General features: G+C 38.2%; 1 pseudogene; it reads left to right on the top strand.

Annotated features, from left to right (window-relative positions):
- The first annotated feature begins 16198 nt into the window (after window positions 1-16198).
- On the top strand, window positions 16199-17090 carry LOC138439705 (GTP-binding nuclear protein Ran-like; annotated as a pseudogene).
- The last annotated feature ends 404 nt before the right edge of the window (window positions 17091-17494 follow it).

The following is a 17494-nucleotide window of genomic DNA, read 5'->3' as shown; positions in this document are numbered from 1 at the left end:
GGTCGGGAAGATCCCCTGGAGGAGGGCATGGCAACCCATTCCAGTATTGCCTGGAGAATCCCATGGACGGAGGAGCCTGGCAGGCTATGGTCCATAGAGTCGCAAAGAGTGGTACACAACTGAAGTGGCTCAGCGTGTATGCAAGCAAGCACATACACATCCAGGTTAGAAAAGAATCTTCTTTGAACCATCTCTTACTAATAACAACATTAAGATCACTGAGAATTCACGAAGACTTTGTCTACCCAAAGTCTCAAATTGGTCAGTTTTGAGACAATCCCTTACAAGTTTCTTTGCAGGAATAACCTTACATTTCAGTATCAACATGGACTATTGATAATTCTTTTGCAGCCGTTCTCCCCACCTCAAATTCCCTCAATTCCTCACTGAGTACTGCTAGGTTGAAAACTTCTGGTTTCCCTAATCTTCTAAACTTAAACTAAAGAATATTAAACTATATCTGGTCTTTTTCAAAGCACAACATCCAGGTTCTCTCTAAAGAGTAAGAGGAGGATGCATCAGAAAGCAAACTGCAAACCAGGGACTGACTGAACATTGTAGTAGGATACAGGATGAATTATGGCCTGAGAAAGTAGAGGCAAGGAGGTAACACACAGATGGGGAAGGTATTCATTTTGTTTGGAAACACAAACTTATTTGATGAACTTCTGATCAAGATCAGTGGAGGGAGGAGTTCACTCAAAAGCAAAATCTGCCCACCTAAACCACCTCCTGCAGCATAATAGACAGAATGTTTAAGAAATTATATTTAGAAGACACCTCCATGCTCCAAAATGAAATGGGTAATATGGGAAATAAAATGATATATTTCTATGTGTGCATAGAGAAATAAGAAAAATTATAAAGTTAAATTTATATCTTTTGGCTTATAGAGAAGTTCATGTGAGTCATGATGTTTACAATAGGATTCAGTTTCACAGAAAACAAGCAAACTCAAAAATCACTCTCCCTCTCTTTTTCAGCCTATGTGTGTGTGTCTGTGTCTGTGTGTGATGAACAAATCACATAGGCTTGGTCCCACTACTGTATAATTTGTGAAAGATACGTATCAATTTTATTTATTTAAAAAATTTTTTTGGCTGTGCCGCTTGTGGAATCTTGGTTCCAAGACCAGGGGTTGAACCCTAGCCCTCAGCAGTGAGGATTCAGAGTCCTAACCACTGGACCTCCAGGGAATTCCCCATGTTGATCTTTTAATATGTTTACTTAGACAAATGGTAAGGATAGAATGGAGAGATGAAATTAGTTTTTCTTTATGCAACTTTGTTTTGTTTCAGTTGTTAAACCAGCCTGGATAAATGCTGTAATTTGAAAAGTCCCAAATTAAGGAAGCTGTAAAAAACTACATGAGGCTGAGTTTCACATAGTTTCTAGATTTAATGGTAAATTTTATACTGGTTCGGGATTCATTTATATTTTCTAAATTTTATCTACTTGTAAAAGTAATCAATATTTATTTTAGGAAGATTGAAAAATGCAGAAAAACCATGCACACAATAAGAGAATAAATATCATCAATAATCCCAATTCCTAAAGAGAAACACTATGAATATTTCAGTATAATTATTTTTGGTCTTTTATTTCTATGTGTGTTTTATGTGTTTGTGCATTTTTTAAGTTGCATATTGTACATATTCCACTTTAAAAAAACCTATTGAAAGCAAGTTTTCCCATTAATCAAATATTCTTCCCTAGCAGTGATTCAGTGGCTACCCCGTATACTATAAGTGTCATTTAGGATTAGATTTGGCTATAAAAAACTAATAGTGACTTAAACACAAAAGTAGGCAGATCACAGATGGTGAACTGGCTCCAAGAAGTCAAGGCTGGCTACATAATTGTGGGGCCCAGTTCAAATTGAGAATGTAGGTCCTCCTATTTAAAAAGTAGAGAATTCTGAAACCATGCCCCACAGGGTTAACAGAAACTGGTGACTAACAGAAATTCTTGAGCTTGTCTTATAGAACAGCAGGTAAGGGAACAGCTTGTTAAAAATCTCTCTGCTTGTAACCTGCTTTGCTGAACTGTTTTAATTATTTTTGACTCCTTAACCACTCTGAAGATAACTCCTTGCTATTGTAGCAGGAAGTTTTTCAGACACTTGGAATCAACTCTTGTTCCATTTAAGCCAATGAGACTGGTTAACACCATCAACCCTAAAACTGGGCCTGCTCAAGTATCTGATAAATGACCGTTGGATGTCAAAGGGCTCAAAACTCCACCCTCAAATCATGCTGAATATCTCATTTTCAAACGTGTATCTCATGAAGAAGCATATAACTTGGATACAGCTGCCCAAGATGCTGATTATCTCATCTTGTCCCTACATCCAATCACCTTTCCCCACACATAAGACCACCCTGCTTCTTTACCTCTTAAATATCCCAAGCCCCTCGCTTTCAGGGAGGCAGATTTAAGATTCAGATTTGAGATTTGTTCTCTTGTCTCCTGACTTGGCTGTGTTATGAATAAGCCCTTTCTCTGCTACAAACCTCAAAGTCTTAGCATAAACTTGCTACTCATTGGGCAGACATTAAAAGTACTAAAACACAGGGGGGACTTCCCTGGCGGTCCAGTGGTTAAGACTCCTCCTTCCTCCCCATGAGGTATGGGTCTGGTCCCTGTTTGGGAAACTAAGATCCTGCAAGCTTGGGATAAAGCCTCCTCCCATCCCCCGACAATAGATTGTTTCTTTGAGATCTCTGTCTTGATTTCTTACGGAGTTTTTTTATTTCTATTTAAAGTCATCCTAAGTAACAAAAAGATTTAAAAAATTTAAGCTATTACTATGCATTTTACCCTTCATCTTTATATTGCATAATGCCAACTTAAATGCAAACATAAGGGACTTTCCTGGTGGCCCACTGGTTAGGGCCCAGGTCCTCTGCCCGGGTTCCATCCCTGGTCTGGGAACTAAGACCCTGCAAGTTTCTAGCATGGCCAAAAGAAATGTAAATATAAGAACATTAAATTGTTGCTCAAAGTGAAATCAATTGTTTTCATTACATTTCTTTCTTTTTATATGTTAATTAATTTATTTATTGTTGGTTGTGCTAGGTCTTCTTTGCTGTGTGGGTTTTTCTCTAGTTGCAGAGAGCAGGGGCTACTCTCTAGTTGTGGTATGGGGGCTTCTAACTGTGGAGGCTTCTCTTGTTTTAGAGCACAGGCTCAATAGTTGTGGCGCACAGGCTGTTTCTCCACAGCATATGGGATCTTCCCAGATCAGGGATCAAATCCATGTGCATTGGCAGGCAGATTCTTTACCACTGAGCCATCAGGGAAGTCCTTTATTACATTTCTTGATACACACTCCTTCTACTAACACTCTACCTTCAGCTTACTGATGAGTACAAACTACTGAAAGGAAAAGGAACTTTGGGTTATCTTCCCTTTTTCTCCAGTGTTATTTTCAGGATAAGTTCTTGACTATCCACGACTTCAACATAGCATGAGTAAGGAATAATACAATAGGGATCCTTGGCTTTCATGTTTCTTTTTAAGTAGCAAGTTCTGGTTCAAACCAAAAGTGTAACCTCTAAGGGCTGTCAGGGCCCCAGCTTTATCAGTTGTAGATGTAACACACTTTCTTTGGACTCACTGTGAGTCTTGATGAATTCTAGTTCATTGTGGAACCACAGGATTTCTGAGTTCATGGGGCTCATGTAAATGGGGCAACAAGGACTAGCAACCAAGCATACTGCATGTAACCCTCTTCTCACACACATGCTCCATCATTCTATCAGACCTCATTTACAAAGCACAAGTTCAAAGACACAATTATTAAGAATTTCAGGATAGCGACAATAGGAAATTAGCCAACGCAGAGTCCTTCTGAGCAAGGTCCTTTGTAACATCACAGCTTCCATGCCCATGAAGCTGGCATGTGTGCATTCCGATTTGCTTCAGTTGTGTCCGACTCTTTGTGACGCTATGGACTGTAGCTTGCCAGACTCCTCTGTCCACGGGATTCTCCAGGCAAGAATATTTGAGGGGGTTGCCATTTCCCTTTCCACATGAAGCTGGCATGTCCCACCAAGTTTGCAAGATGTGGATTTCTTTTCTCTTTTTGCTCCTTCATCCTCTGTGTGGGGCTTCCATCCTCAATGTCACTTCATGATCCAAGTGAGCTGCTAGAGTCCAACACCGGAAGAAAGGAGAAAGGGAGAAGTGCAAAAGGATCAGCTCTTCCTGAATCATTGCTTTGAAGGAGTCTTTTCAGAAGCCCAGCTCTGCTTCTACCTCGCTAATCAGGACTTAGTCACAAGGCTACATTTAACTCACAGGTCAGCTAGAAATGTAGATTTTTTTTCTGGGTGCATTACCACCCTGAATACCTGGAATGAAATCAGGTTGTTACTAAAAAAATAAATAAATAAAGGTTAAAGGACATGGGTGGACAACTAATTGTTCCTGCCATGGCAATTTAAAGATAATTTATTTAATCTAACTAATTTTTATTTATGTGAGTCGTTTCTGATTTTTCACTACTATCAACATCATTTTAAAACTTTTAAATTGCAATTTAAGTTTAAATTTTAAATTTACTCTAATTAAAAAAATATATATTCCTCAACAACTGACAGTGGGACCTTCCCTGATGGCTCAGTGGTGAAGAATCTGCCTGACAACGTAGGAGGTGTGGGTTCGATCCCTAGGCTGGAAGATCCTGTGGAGGAGGGCATGGCAACCCACTCCAGTGTTCTTGCCTAGAGAACCCCATGGACAGAGGAGCCTAGCTGGATACAGTCCATAGGATTGCAAAGAGCTGAACACGACTGAAGCGATGCAATGCACACTCATGTAGATGACAAAAAGGGAAAATGATATAAGCAACTTCTGAAGACTGTTGACTTTGTGAAGATCACTTCTACCTGAATCAATTTACTGTCACTATCTGGATATTTTATATCATTTTGTGTTAATATTGTCTGTTTCTAATACTAACTATCAGGATGCCTTCTATAATCTTGTCTTAATGTTGCTGAATTTCTGATATTGAGAATCTGGATGCATTGTGTCGTCTTGAATTAATATAATCTTTTGAAGTTTGCTGGAATACAAAACCTAAGTGAGAACTGCTATTGTTCATTTTCCCATTAGCATGTGCATACCATGTAATCAAGCTGTTCTTTAGTTGGTGAAAGCTAGTTCTCTGTTCATTGCTAGTAAGTCAAGACTAAAATAATTTGAATGGTCTATAGTTCATTTGTTTGTTACATCCTTGCCAAGTTTATCAAATTATTTCCATATGAAATTTTTTAAAAAGGAAGGTTTTACTAGCCTCCAAAACACTTATTTGGAGTAAACAACTGTGAAAAAAAAATTATCAGCCAATTCTTAAATGACAACTTGTAATTTATTAAAAAGAACAATGTATGCATATCCAGATTCTAATGTGAAGTTTTTTTGAATGAATTTGGGTATAATTGAATTTCAGAATTGGAACCATTAAAATCTGAGTAATATGAGCAAACCAATATTTATAGAGTATAGTTCTACACTCTAACATTTTGTCCTCCCCATATAAATATCTCGGTACATGCACCATCTGAGTGTATAAAATTAAACTACCTGAACACCTTTAAAAAATTAGAGTAAAATGTAAAAATGTCTATAAAAAGAAATTCATTAGAGATTTCAAAATATCCGTAAGTGCTAAATAAGGTTTCCAGAAATCAGTGATTATGCTGAAACGTGTCACAAGGGGAACTGTTAACAAGTGTTACTTTGCCAATGGTAGGAAGATTGCCAACCTTTAATTGGCTTTAAAGTTGGTGTTTTATCAATGGTGTATTGTAAAAAGCAATAATGCCCACATTTATGATTTAAGCTTGAAACGGGAACTCTAGATTTGACTAAATGTGGCAGTATGCACTAGTCCTTCTAATTAAATATATTCAAATGCTTGCCTTTTAAATTTGATTAGGATGTTTATTATCATGTTTCTATTAACAGCAACAACAAAAGATGTTTGTCTGCAATTTACAATGTACAATGACCAGTCAATCCCCCTCTTGCAGGGCTATGCATTAACTGTTCTGTTTTAATGGAAATACTGAGAATGGCTCCATTGAAGCTGCTGGGCAGATGGAATTCTACTGAGTTTTACAAAAATCTGGCATGGCATCATTCTCTGGATTCTATAAGGGAGGGTGTCCACATTAATAAATACCAATAAGATATCATATTATTATCTTTAATACCAGAGTATATTACGCTCTGTCCCTTGGCTTCTGGATTTCTAACTGCATTCCTAACTTACCTACTAAAACTGATCCTCCAGCAGGGCACGAGAACTTTGTGAATAAAAATATGTGAACAAACAAAAAGTGAGTAAACTTCCAGACCAACCATTAAGAGGGGAAAATTCCAACAGAAAAATCACTTTCAATATTTGTGTGGCTTCAGAGAGTGGGGAAAAGATCCAGTAAGGATTTCCCAGGGAACACTCAGTATATAGGATTTAGTATTCAATTTTCAGCTAATTTTGTGTGTGTGTGTGTGTGTGTGTGTGTGTGCTCGCGCTCGCTCAGTCGTGTCTAACTCTGTGATCCTTGGATTGTAGCCCCCCAGGCTCCTCTGTCCTTGGACTTTCTAGGCAAGAATATTGAACCGGGTTGCCATTTCCTACTCCAGGAGATCTTCCTGACCCAGGGATCGAACACTCGTCTCTTACATCTCCTGCAATGGCAGGTGGGCTCTTTACCACTGCCACCTGGGAAGCCCATTCAGCTGATTACTCTGACTGATTTCTTCTTCTGACTTGAGTGGTTTTGTGGATTAGGGAGAGTTTACAACTTTTCTGACTCTTGCAAGCTACCAATTCATCAGACTGCCTTTCTATACCAGTCATGAATTTTCCACTCTCCTCTTCCTGCTACTCCCTGTGACATTGCACACTCTGTATTTTAGCTCATCGGCCGTTAGAAACCAGCAAGACACATGCAGTGACCACCACTATAAGCCCCCATAGCAGACACTGCTGGCTGCCTTCCCAAGGTCAACTTCCTCTCCCTTGTCTTCCTGGCTGGCAGAACCGCCTCCCACAGCAGAGCAGAAAATATCGAGTACTTGCTTTCTCAGCCTCTCCTACAACCTCAGTTCTGGCCTGTGATGCAAGGGGAAGTCTCCTGGGGATTTCTGGGAAAGAAGAAAAGAAAGAAAAGTTTCTCCTAGCCTCTCATCCCCAGCTTTTTTGTTTTTTAAAGTGATTATGTGATGCTTGGTGCCCAGGAGACCAACTTGTGACAAGGAGGATAAAGATCAAGAAACTGCAGGAAAGTCAGCTTAAAGCTTTCTGGGCTTCTCTTGTGTGATAAAAATAAGTTATTTTTAAAGTCACTTTTAACTTTACTTTCACTTGGAAGCATCTTAACTAATATTTACTGAAAATCACATACAGTTTGCCAACACAAATAGACTGGCTCTGAGATGATTCAAGTTGCCTTTCAGACAGTTTATAGTATCTACTTGGTTATTTCTCAACCCAGTTTCTTGGATGCAACAGAAAAGCAGTCTTCAACCAAAAGTGTACATGCCACTTATTGAAATTTAAGTAAAATCTAAGTAGAAAAATGCAATTTTTTTCCTGATACATTTACAAACATAAAGTAGAATGTCTGTGGACATAAAAATATGAATCTCAGAAAAGATACGTGTTTATTTTATCATTGTGGATAAAATAGCTTGTGGAATGCAAAATATGAAAAGATGAGATTCACAGCTATTAAGAACACCAAAAGTAATGATAAGAAGTTAAAAAGAAAACAGGAGTGACTTCCACATTTTGTTCATACAATTCACTCTCATATAATCACAAAAAAACAAATTAAATATAAATACTTAAACCTGGGGTTTTGAGTTGATCTCAGGAATGTTATCAAATGGAATCTTCTGCATCTATTCTCAGCTAGAAAAACTGGCAAAAAAAACCCCTACTGTTTCTCACAAGCATCACAATTATTTGTTTAGGCAGAAGAACCAAATGTAGAAAGGAGTTAAATGTTTTGGGGGAGTTGACTTCAGAGATAATTCTGTCTATCCTGAGGCTGTTATTGAATTAATTTGGAGGGTAAATATAACACCTTGACTAAATCACCTTGTCTTATATTCTCTCTCTTCATAGCCTGTTCTTTAATATGGAAAATATCATTGGGAGTACTGAATCTTCCTTGTGAGCTTGGAAAATCTGAGTTAACCCCAAGCAATCTATAATCTTATATCAGTTATGCTTAAGCTCAACTGTGGTTAACAGCTTAGTAGAGGCTTAAACATATTCACTGCTTATCATCTCTCATAAAATAAGGTACAAAGTAAGGTACTAAGTAAACACACTTGCAACTAGAAGATGAGTAAAGAATCCGACATTACTGGTTGACTGAACAACAAGTTCTGGAGACTGAATGCATAGCTTAGTGATTATAGTCAATAATACTATATTACATACTTCAAAATTGCTAAGAGCCTAAATGTTCTCACCACAAAAAACAAATGATAATTATGTAACGGGATGGAGGTGTTGGCTCAAGGTATGGTAGTAATCATATTGCAATATATAAATTATCAAATTAATGCCCTTAAACACATTAAACTTACACAATGCTATGTTGCCGTATGTTAATAATTTTTAAAAGTCTAGACATGTCAATTTAGGGCTGGTGTAATGACATCATAAAGTCATCAGGGATTCAAGCACTGCCATCTGCTGAAAAGTCATTTTACAAGAGGAGATTGGGAGCTGGTGTCTACTTAGAAGGGCTTCTCAGAACCAGCAGATTTCATGTTGAAGGCAAAAGCTAATTGGTTCTTATGAATGTCAGAATGATCTCTGGTGGCCTGTTCACTCACCAGAATGATTAAGTAGGGAAAGGATGAACTCTTAGCTGGATATAAATGTGCCTTGCCTATTCCAGCCATGTTTAGGGCAGATGATGCCTTCACACATAAGGTAGGGTTATATAAATAAAGTGTTACATTGACTATGTATTTTATTCATACTATTTTTCAATGTTGTGCAGGTGAGTTCCTAGAATACTTATTCATGTGCATATTAATTGCATTTCTAAAAACTTGGCAGATTTTAAGACACAATTTATTAGTAAATACAGTTTACAACAACAAGTAATATTTTCCAACTGTGAGCATATCGATTCATCCTTCCTTGATACTTTCTCATCAAACATTTCAGAAGTGCATTCTGTGTTTGGCTGGAAAAGCTTCAAGATACTGCTAAAATAAAATTATTGAACATGAATGTGATCTTCCTATCATAAAATATAAAATTCCACACGTAATGACAGCCCATTTACAGAGACAAACTAAAGTTTTATGTAGGTAACTGAGAAATAAGTGGTATTCCCACATATTATTTCTCTAGTGTTGAGCAAGTACTTTGTGATTGTATGCAGGCCTTCTGGTTATTAAGTAATAATCAATTTTCCAGTAAAGACAATATATGGCTTTTATGCATCTAGGTATTTTTTTGGTCATTTAAAAGCTTACAGCTTTACTTTTAGCTTTTGCATTCTAAACCACTGAAATAGTTTTATGAATTATGTCATAAATCTTTAGAACACTCCCTGGAGCTATATTGGAAATCAGTCATAATCTTTGGGGAACATAAGGTTAATGTAATGTATTTATATTTATTAATGTAAATATTCATGTGTTTCATGTAAAATATACACATACCCTGAGTATGGTAAATTCTTAACATTTTTACATAGATATAGGTTAAGTAACAAAGCCAAGTAAATGAGGATAATTTATGCAATTTTTGCCATTAGGGTCTCATGTGTAAAACTTCATGTTTATGAAGGTCTAAAGACACTGATAATTAAATTTATATTAGACACAGGCACAAAACACCACTATATCTTTCCTATGCATATAAATGAATAGAAATAATTTTGAGGAATGCATGCTTAATTAATAACAATGAATACTTCTGGGGAAGAAGGACAGGGAGGGGGATGTAGATGGTTCTCTGAGAGGACCTGAACTTTATCTATAATATAGACATCATTTATAATTTTAATAATTAAAATAGTTTTTTACAATGAAAATGTTTAATGCAATCGATTTTCCTGTTTCCCAAAGAAAATTGTTAGCAGTTATTTGCCAGGAGCATCACCTGAGTCCCTGTAATCTTACATCAGTGCTTGTGACCCTAGTCACCCAGTACATGATTTATGTAGACTTTTCCCACCACAAAGGAAAGGGTAGTATAGAGATTTGTTCTACACTGGCTTGCCTACATATAGATAATGGCCAAGAAATAATAACTAACACATGCATCCCTTAAGGCTCTGTTTGCAGTTTTGTTATGAATAGTAATCTGGGTTTAAGAGTTATGTATTTTATGACTGCTTCCTTTCCCTTATATTAATATTCTCTCCCTGGCCCTTTTCTACCTTTATTCTTTTGGTACCTTAGGTTTCAGATTTGGAAAGGACTCCAGGGACCATCTAGCTCTTATCTGGTGTATAAATTTTCAATGAACTTCTCAGCCTCTGGTATTATATGCAAACACATTGCAAGTACTCCCAATTGTTCTGCTTAAACCTTATTCTTTGTTCTTTCTTATCCTAGTTTCCAGTGTCACACAGAGCTAACTAAACCTCAAAACCAGGTGAGTCACATTCAGAAGCTCAATGTACCGCATCCCACTATATTTTAAAGAGCCTTGGCTACACCTGCTATCCATGAACCATTCATTGTTCAGACAAGATGGCAACTTGAGGGGCATTTAGCCATCCTCTGCCTGTGGTTCAGAAATAATAACTAACACATGCATCCCTTAAGGCTCTGTTTGCAGTTTTGTTATGAATAATAATCTGGGTTTAAGAGTTATGTATTTTATGAATATTTCAGTTCCTACTATGCAGCAGAAATGGCTTTATTTTGCAGAAGGGACTTTGGCTGGAAACAGAGGGCTCCAGCTCTAATACATGAATGTAAAATGTAAATCTATTAATAGTTGTTCAAATTATTTGCCCTTAACCGACAGGTTTCCAAGAATAATAAATGCAGGGAGACTCTGCTTAGTCATGTGACTGGAAATGGCAATAAAGATGGACCAAAATTAGGAAACCGGGTCCATAAATGTGTCATCTGGACTGCTATCTAAAGTGAGTAGGAGGTTTATCAGGGTTCATCGTAAACAGGGACTGATGAATCACAAGTTTGAGAGCCACTGGTTTACAGAGTAGGTTCTATGTGGGTGAAATACTATGTAAAAGAAAGTCCCTTTTGATCTTTTGATATAAATTGTCCACTTAATTGATCATGTAAGGTAATTGTGATATTATAAACATGTAATGATGCTGTCGGCCATTACTTATTGTGTCTGTGGTACTGTGGGTCAGTGTCCACCCTGAGTACTTAACATTCATTTTCTTATTTAATCTTCAAAGACTGTTAGGGAGATTTTCTGATTATCATTCCATAAAGAATGAACCAAAGCTTGGAAAGATTAAGCACTTGCTGTTAGTCATTTAGTACTGAAGTTTGAGCATGGGTCTTTCTGACACCTGGCTGGAGATGAGAAGGGTGTGGTTTACCTGCTCAAACATGAGCCGTATGATTTGGGGTAAAGTGTGATGAGTGGCTGACTTTGATCAAGTCCACTACCTGGATTTTGGAAATGAAGATTTCCTTCGGAGAAGAGATGGATGGAAATAGTCAGCTAATCCTGGGATGTAATAATAATGTGTCGTCACGGTCTAGATGCCAAGCTAGAACTTTAAGAAGACAAGCTTCACCTGTGAGTGGGTTGATAAATTTCACCTGGTTTGTTCAAATTAGTAAGGCAACCTGTTAGATGCATTCAGGTATGAGGAAATAAACTTTGTCTCTCTGCGAGGGTAGAAGGTATGTGAAAAGAATGGAGAGAAGAAACATAAACATAGAGAAGGAAGACAGTGATGGTTGGTTTTGAAACTGCCCAGCATTGTTTTCCTGCACTGAATAATGATAAGAAGAGCAAATGCTTCCTGAGTACTTACCATATGCAAGCATTTATGTGAGCACATCACAACTATACTAAATATGTGCAATATAGATGAAAAAAAGAAGGCTCAGAGAGGAGAAGGAATTCTCGTAAAGTCACTCAAGTCTGACTCAAAAACTAAGGAAATGTACTATTTCTTAATCTATGTATGCATCCCCTGTTGTTCAGCCAGGATGTATTTCAAACCCTCCTTTGACAAGGCATGCAGATAAAGGCCTGCAGAGAATGTCTGTGGATGATTTGAAGCAAATTTCTCTGGGCAGGACTCTGAGAGAGGGGGTAAGCGCAGTGGTTGAAAGCCTGACACTGTCTAGCTATTGTGGGTTTGGAAACCTGTACTTTGTTAGCCTGACTATCAGGCTTTGTGTTTTCTGTGCTTATGTCTCTGTCTTCAGTCAGGTTCCTTTGGAAAATTCCAACCTGTTTTACTGAGCTGAGAGAAACAATGTTCTTTTGTTCAGTCCTGAGCCACAGAGCAGGGAACAACACTTCTCTGTCAGGGTGGAGGAAAGGATGGAATGGGATGGCGGCAGCATGGGGAGAATGATGAATATCAAAGTGAGAGAAGCCTGAGAGGGAGCCTCACGTGCTCACATGCACTCTTGGGTCCTTTGCTCTTCTGTGTGTGGTGGCAAGAGGGAGAGAAGGGAATGAAGGCAAATGGCCTTTTACTTATGTAAACTATTGTCCTCCCTTGACTATGGCTGTAGTCTTTGGAACAGGTGTCCAATGGAGCATATACAGGGTTTCTTTGGGGGTCTCCATCATTGACCTGTCTGTCCACTGTTTATTCCTCTGATTTGGGATAAACTAGCCTGATGTATGCTGAAGTCCATCAATTCCTTCTTCTCTCCCATATGACCCTAAACTTGTTGCTGGTGTCCTCTTGCCCCACAAGAAGACTTCTCCAGTAGGGTACTCACAAGATAGCTCCAGCCTGCCTATCTTTTTAAGAACTATTTATTTATTTGGCTCCACTAGGTCTTAGTTGCAGCATGCAAGATCTTCAGTCTTGATTGCAGCATGAGGAATTTTCAGTTGAGGCATGTGGGATCTAGTTCCCTGACCAGGGATGGAGCCTGGGCCCCCTGCATCAGGAGTGTGGAGTCTTAGTCACTGAGTGTGGAGACTTCCTCACTTATCAGGAAAGTCCCAAGCCTGATAATCTTTTTCACTGTACACTTGGTCAAAGAAAAATCCTATATCCTTGCCATGCCTGTTGGGAATCTGACTAGATTAAAAAAAAAAAAAAACTGTAGTTTAATTGATGCTATACTGGCTAAGCCTAAAACTGTGCCATCTTTGAGTACATCGGCTATACTACTTTAGTAAAGGAGCAATTTACTCCTCAACTATCCATTCTGTCCTTGTTGTCATCACACCCAATGTCTTTTCCTCTGGTCAAACAGATACAGAGGGTAGATTACCAATTCCAGGGCATAATCATAACTTCAGCTGGAAATCATTTCCCTTCTTTTTGCAGGCACTTCCCAAATGCATGAGTCTCCCTGTGGTTTTTTCAGTGTCCTCCTCCCTTGGGTTGGGTGGGCTTCCCAGGTGACTCAGTGGCAAAGAATCCACCTGCCAATGCAGAAGCCATAGGAGATGCAGGTTCAATCCCTGGGTCAGGAAGATCGCCTGGAGAAGGAAATGTCAATCCACTCCAGTATTCTTGCCAGAATAATCCCTAGGACAGGGATTTGCCTGGGGTTGCAAAGAGTCAGACACAACCGAGCACAAGGCAGCACGCACCACTTGGGTCGGGTAGGGGATGGGCAAAGAAGATGCAGAAAGAAAGCACGGTAGAGAGAAGGAACTCACAACCCTGGTATTTCTTTTAGACTGTTTGGTGACAGGGTGATAGCTGGAGAAGCAATCTAACCCTTTTTTAGCAAGTTCGTGGGCCCACATCTGAAGATTTTTTCAGAACTGAAGGTGGAAAGTACAAGCACTTATCTTCCTCACTTTTAGCACTGTTGTCAGGCTTTGGGGTTTTCCCAGTGATCAGAGGCAGCAGGAAAAGTCTTATTAAAGGTTCAATGTATTTTAATCCAACAACAAGGGTGCAGAACTATGCTTGCAACCATAGGTCAATATGGAACTAAAATGAAATAGGGCTGACAGTCCAGCCCATAGTGGCCATTAAATCAGTGGCAGCCATTATAGCTCAACAACCCCAAATTTTAAACCTGTAGGGCCAATTCCAGAATTCATAAGATTTGGGGTTTTAAAATGGTAATTCTATGTAATACATAGCACCCCCAGGGTCTCTGGAGCAAAACCCTCTAATCAAGTACATTAATACTTCTGCAGTAAAACATATAAATAGTCACAGTAATGGGTTTACATAAAGACTTTAAATAACTTAATGTCGATGCAGGTGATGATTTGCCACTAAATGAGTTCAGATCGCTATATGGTTTTGGCATCAAATGAGTTTTGAACAAATTGTCAGCTTTTAGAGTTCCTTAGATTTCAGTTTCTGATAAAAAGGTTGTGGACTTGAATTAATAATACTAAGTGTTTGTCCTGGGAACTAAAAACCAAGTCACTAGACTCACTGCCTACTCCCAACAATGCATCATTGAGCTGACCTTTTACAGAATAAACTGTGCTTCATTTGACCCATTCGTGTTTTACCTAGCTAGCAGTAAACAATGCCCTTTCTAAGTGCGTCAATTGTTCTACCTCTCTCTGGCAAAAGTACTTGGTGTGTAGCAGACAGGCCTCTTGGATGGCTATAACAGTACAGAAATTTATTAAATGGTGCCCTGCTGCTTAACAAGCACTAATACAACTCTGAAACATGCCTAATTATAACCATGGAGTGTCAGGCACAAGGCTGAGTTCGCTGGAAATTCTATCCACTTTAAAGAGCATAGAGTACACCCTTAGTTATTAGTCCTTTTAAAGTATTACATTCTGGCTACTGTTGCTTGATTATACACACCATGGACTTTGACCAAGCTCTTTCTACTATTGAATGGCTGATTTAAAAAAAAAAAAAGTTTAAATAAAGGTAGAATAAAAACTATAAATTTAATCTAGAGTCTTCAGATTTCTTATATTTATTGCTGAACTTGAGATATTTACTATCAATTAATTGACTTATTTAAAATAATACACTGTAGAAATCTTCATGTTAGGCTAAAAATATTTTTATTATAACTTATTAGAGCAATAAGAGGTATTTTTAGCACAATGTCAAAAATGCCCTAGAGCTTTAGAATTGAAAGCGTATGTACATAACTTCCACATGTTTGGCATGAAATGTAATTTTTAAGAAATACATGGGATGTGAAATACTTAATGCAGAATAGTATTTATTCCTGTAGGAAAGGGAATACCATCTTCAAAAGTTACATAGGTGCCTACACAGGTATTGATAAATAAAATTTTATTCTTTGGACTAGATTCAAGGTAAGTGGGTATTTATTATTTATATTTTTGAATGCCTGAAATATTTCTTGATAAATATACATGTACAGTTTGCATTAATTTTTCTGAGCTAGAGCAAAATAAGCACAAAATATGCTTCAGTGTCAAATATCTTGAGAATGATGAACTGTTTACTATTTAGCCAAACTTTTATGGATTTGCTCCTTGATGTTTCTTCATGCTCAGCATTCTTTGTAGGAATTAGTTGGCAGATAAAACGGAAGGCCTGCAAATAAACTGTCTGTGGAAAATGATTCCATTTTGAACATGAAGCTTGACACTTTATTCTTAGAGGGAGGTTGAAAGCCACTGTGATCACACTCCTGCCCCTTCAGTTGCCCCTGGCGTTTCCGCTCTAGCCTTACCTTTGTATGTTGCAGAAGTTGGTCATCTGTCTTGCTGTCTGCGTTTTTGGTTCTGTGCTTCCTTTCTCATAGAAACTATTGAAAATAAGGCATCCTTATTACACGAAAGAGGCCTTTCCCAGAATCCCAGTCTTTCTCCCATAAAAGTTTATATGCAAAAAAAGCCAGAGTCCACATTAGTCAGCCTTAACAAGATGTGGGAACCTAATCATGGTTCTGTTTGGTATGCAGAAAAATTTTCTTGGAAGCAAATGCTGAACAAACATATATGAAAGTGCTTATTTAGCACTATTTACACAAACTTTTTACATTTAACATTCTCATACTAAAATTGGGGGGGGCAGGAATTTGTGCTTCTGCCATCTTTCCAGCCCTCAGTCAGACGGGTGCAGAGATGCTTCTGGAAGTAACATCACGATGGCTGCCCAAGGAGAACCCCAAGTTCAGTTCAAACTTGTTTTGGCTGGTGATGGTCGTACTGGAAAAACTACATTCGTGAAGCATCATCTGACTGGTGAATTTGAGAAGAAGTATGTAGCTACCTTGGGTGTTGAGGTCCATCCTCTTGTGTTCCATACCAACAGAGGACCTATTAAGTTCAATGTATGGGATACAGCTGGTCAGGAGAAATTTGGTGGACTGAGAGATGGCTATCATATATAAGCTCAGTGTGCCATTATAATGTTTGACATAACATCAAGAGTTACTTACAAGAATGTGCCTAACTGGCATAGAGATCTGGTACAAGTATGTGAGAACATTCCAGTTGTGTTGTGTGGCAACAAAGTGGATATTAAGGACAGAAAGGTTAAGGCAAAGTCAATTGTCTTCCACTGAAAGGAGAATCTTCAGTACTATGACATTTCTGCCAAAAGTGACTACAGCTTTGAAAAGCCCTTCCTCTGGCTTGCTGGAAAACTGATTGGAGACCCTAACTTGGAGTTTGTCACCATGCCTGCTCTTGCCCCTCCAGAGGTGGTCGTGGACCCAGCCTTGGCAGCACAGTACGAGCACAATTTAGAGGTTGCTCAGACAACTGCTCTCCTGGATGAAGATGATGACCTTTGAGAAAGTGAAGCTGGGGCCTAGCGTCAGAAGTCTAGTTTTATAGGCAGCTGTCCTGTGATGTCAGTGATGCAGCGTGTTTGCCACTTTATTATATAGCTAAGCAGAACACGTGCTTAATCTTTGGATGCTGAAGGAGATGGATGGGCTTTGGAGTGAATGTCGCAGTTTAAAAAAAACAACCTTCATTTTTTGGAACCTGCATATTTAGGTGTTTTGGAACACAGTTTTTTCCTCCTTGAGTTTCAAATACAAGACTGCTATAGTCACATGACGATACTGAGAGGTAGAATCTTGTTTGTTACTGTCATTTCCATTCCTTTTTATTTAGAATCAGAATAAAGTTGTATTTCAAATACCTTAAAAAAATAAACAAAATTTGAGAGGAGTGGGAGGGAAGTTCAAGAGGGAGGGAATATGTATACTTAATGCTGATTCATATTGTTGTATGGCAGAAACCAATACAACATTGTAAGGCAACTATCTTCCAATTAAAAATCAATTAAAAAATAAAATTTTGGTTTCCTTTTAGATAATGTCCCAATAGCTATGTAACATTCTGTTATGAGTATAGTTCAGATAAGAAAAGTCTTTA

This window comes from Ovis canadensis, chromosome 4 (assembly GCF_042477335.2).
Source record: "Ovis canadensis isolate MfBH-ARS-UI-01 breed Bighorn chromosome 4, ARS-UI_OviCan_v2, whole genome shotgun sequence".
In the NCBI taxonomy this organism is placed as follows: Eukaryota; Metazoa; Chordata; class Mammalia; order Artiodactyla; family Bovidae; genus Ovis; species Ovis canadensis.
Note: the sequence above shows the minus strand (reverse complement) of the source record. Positions and strands in the feature narration are given on the sequence as shown.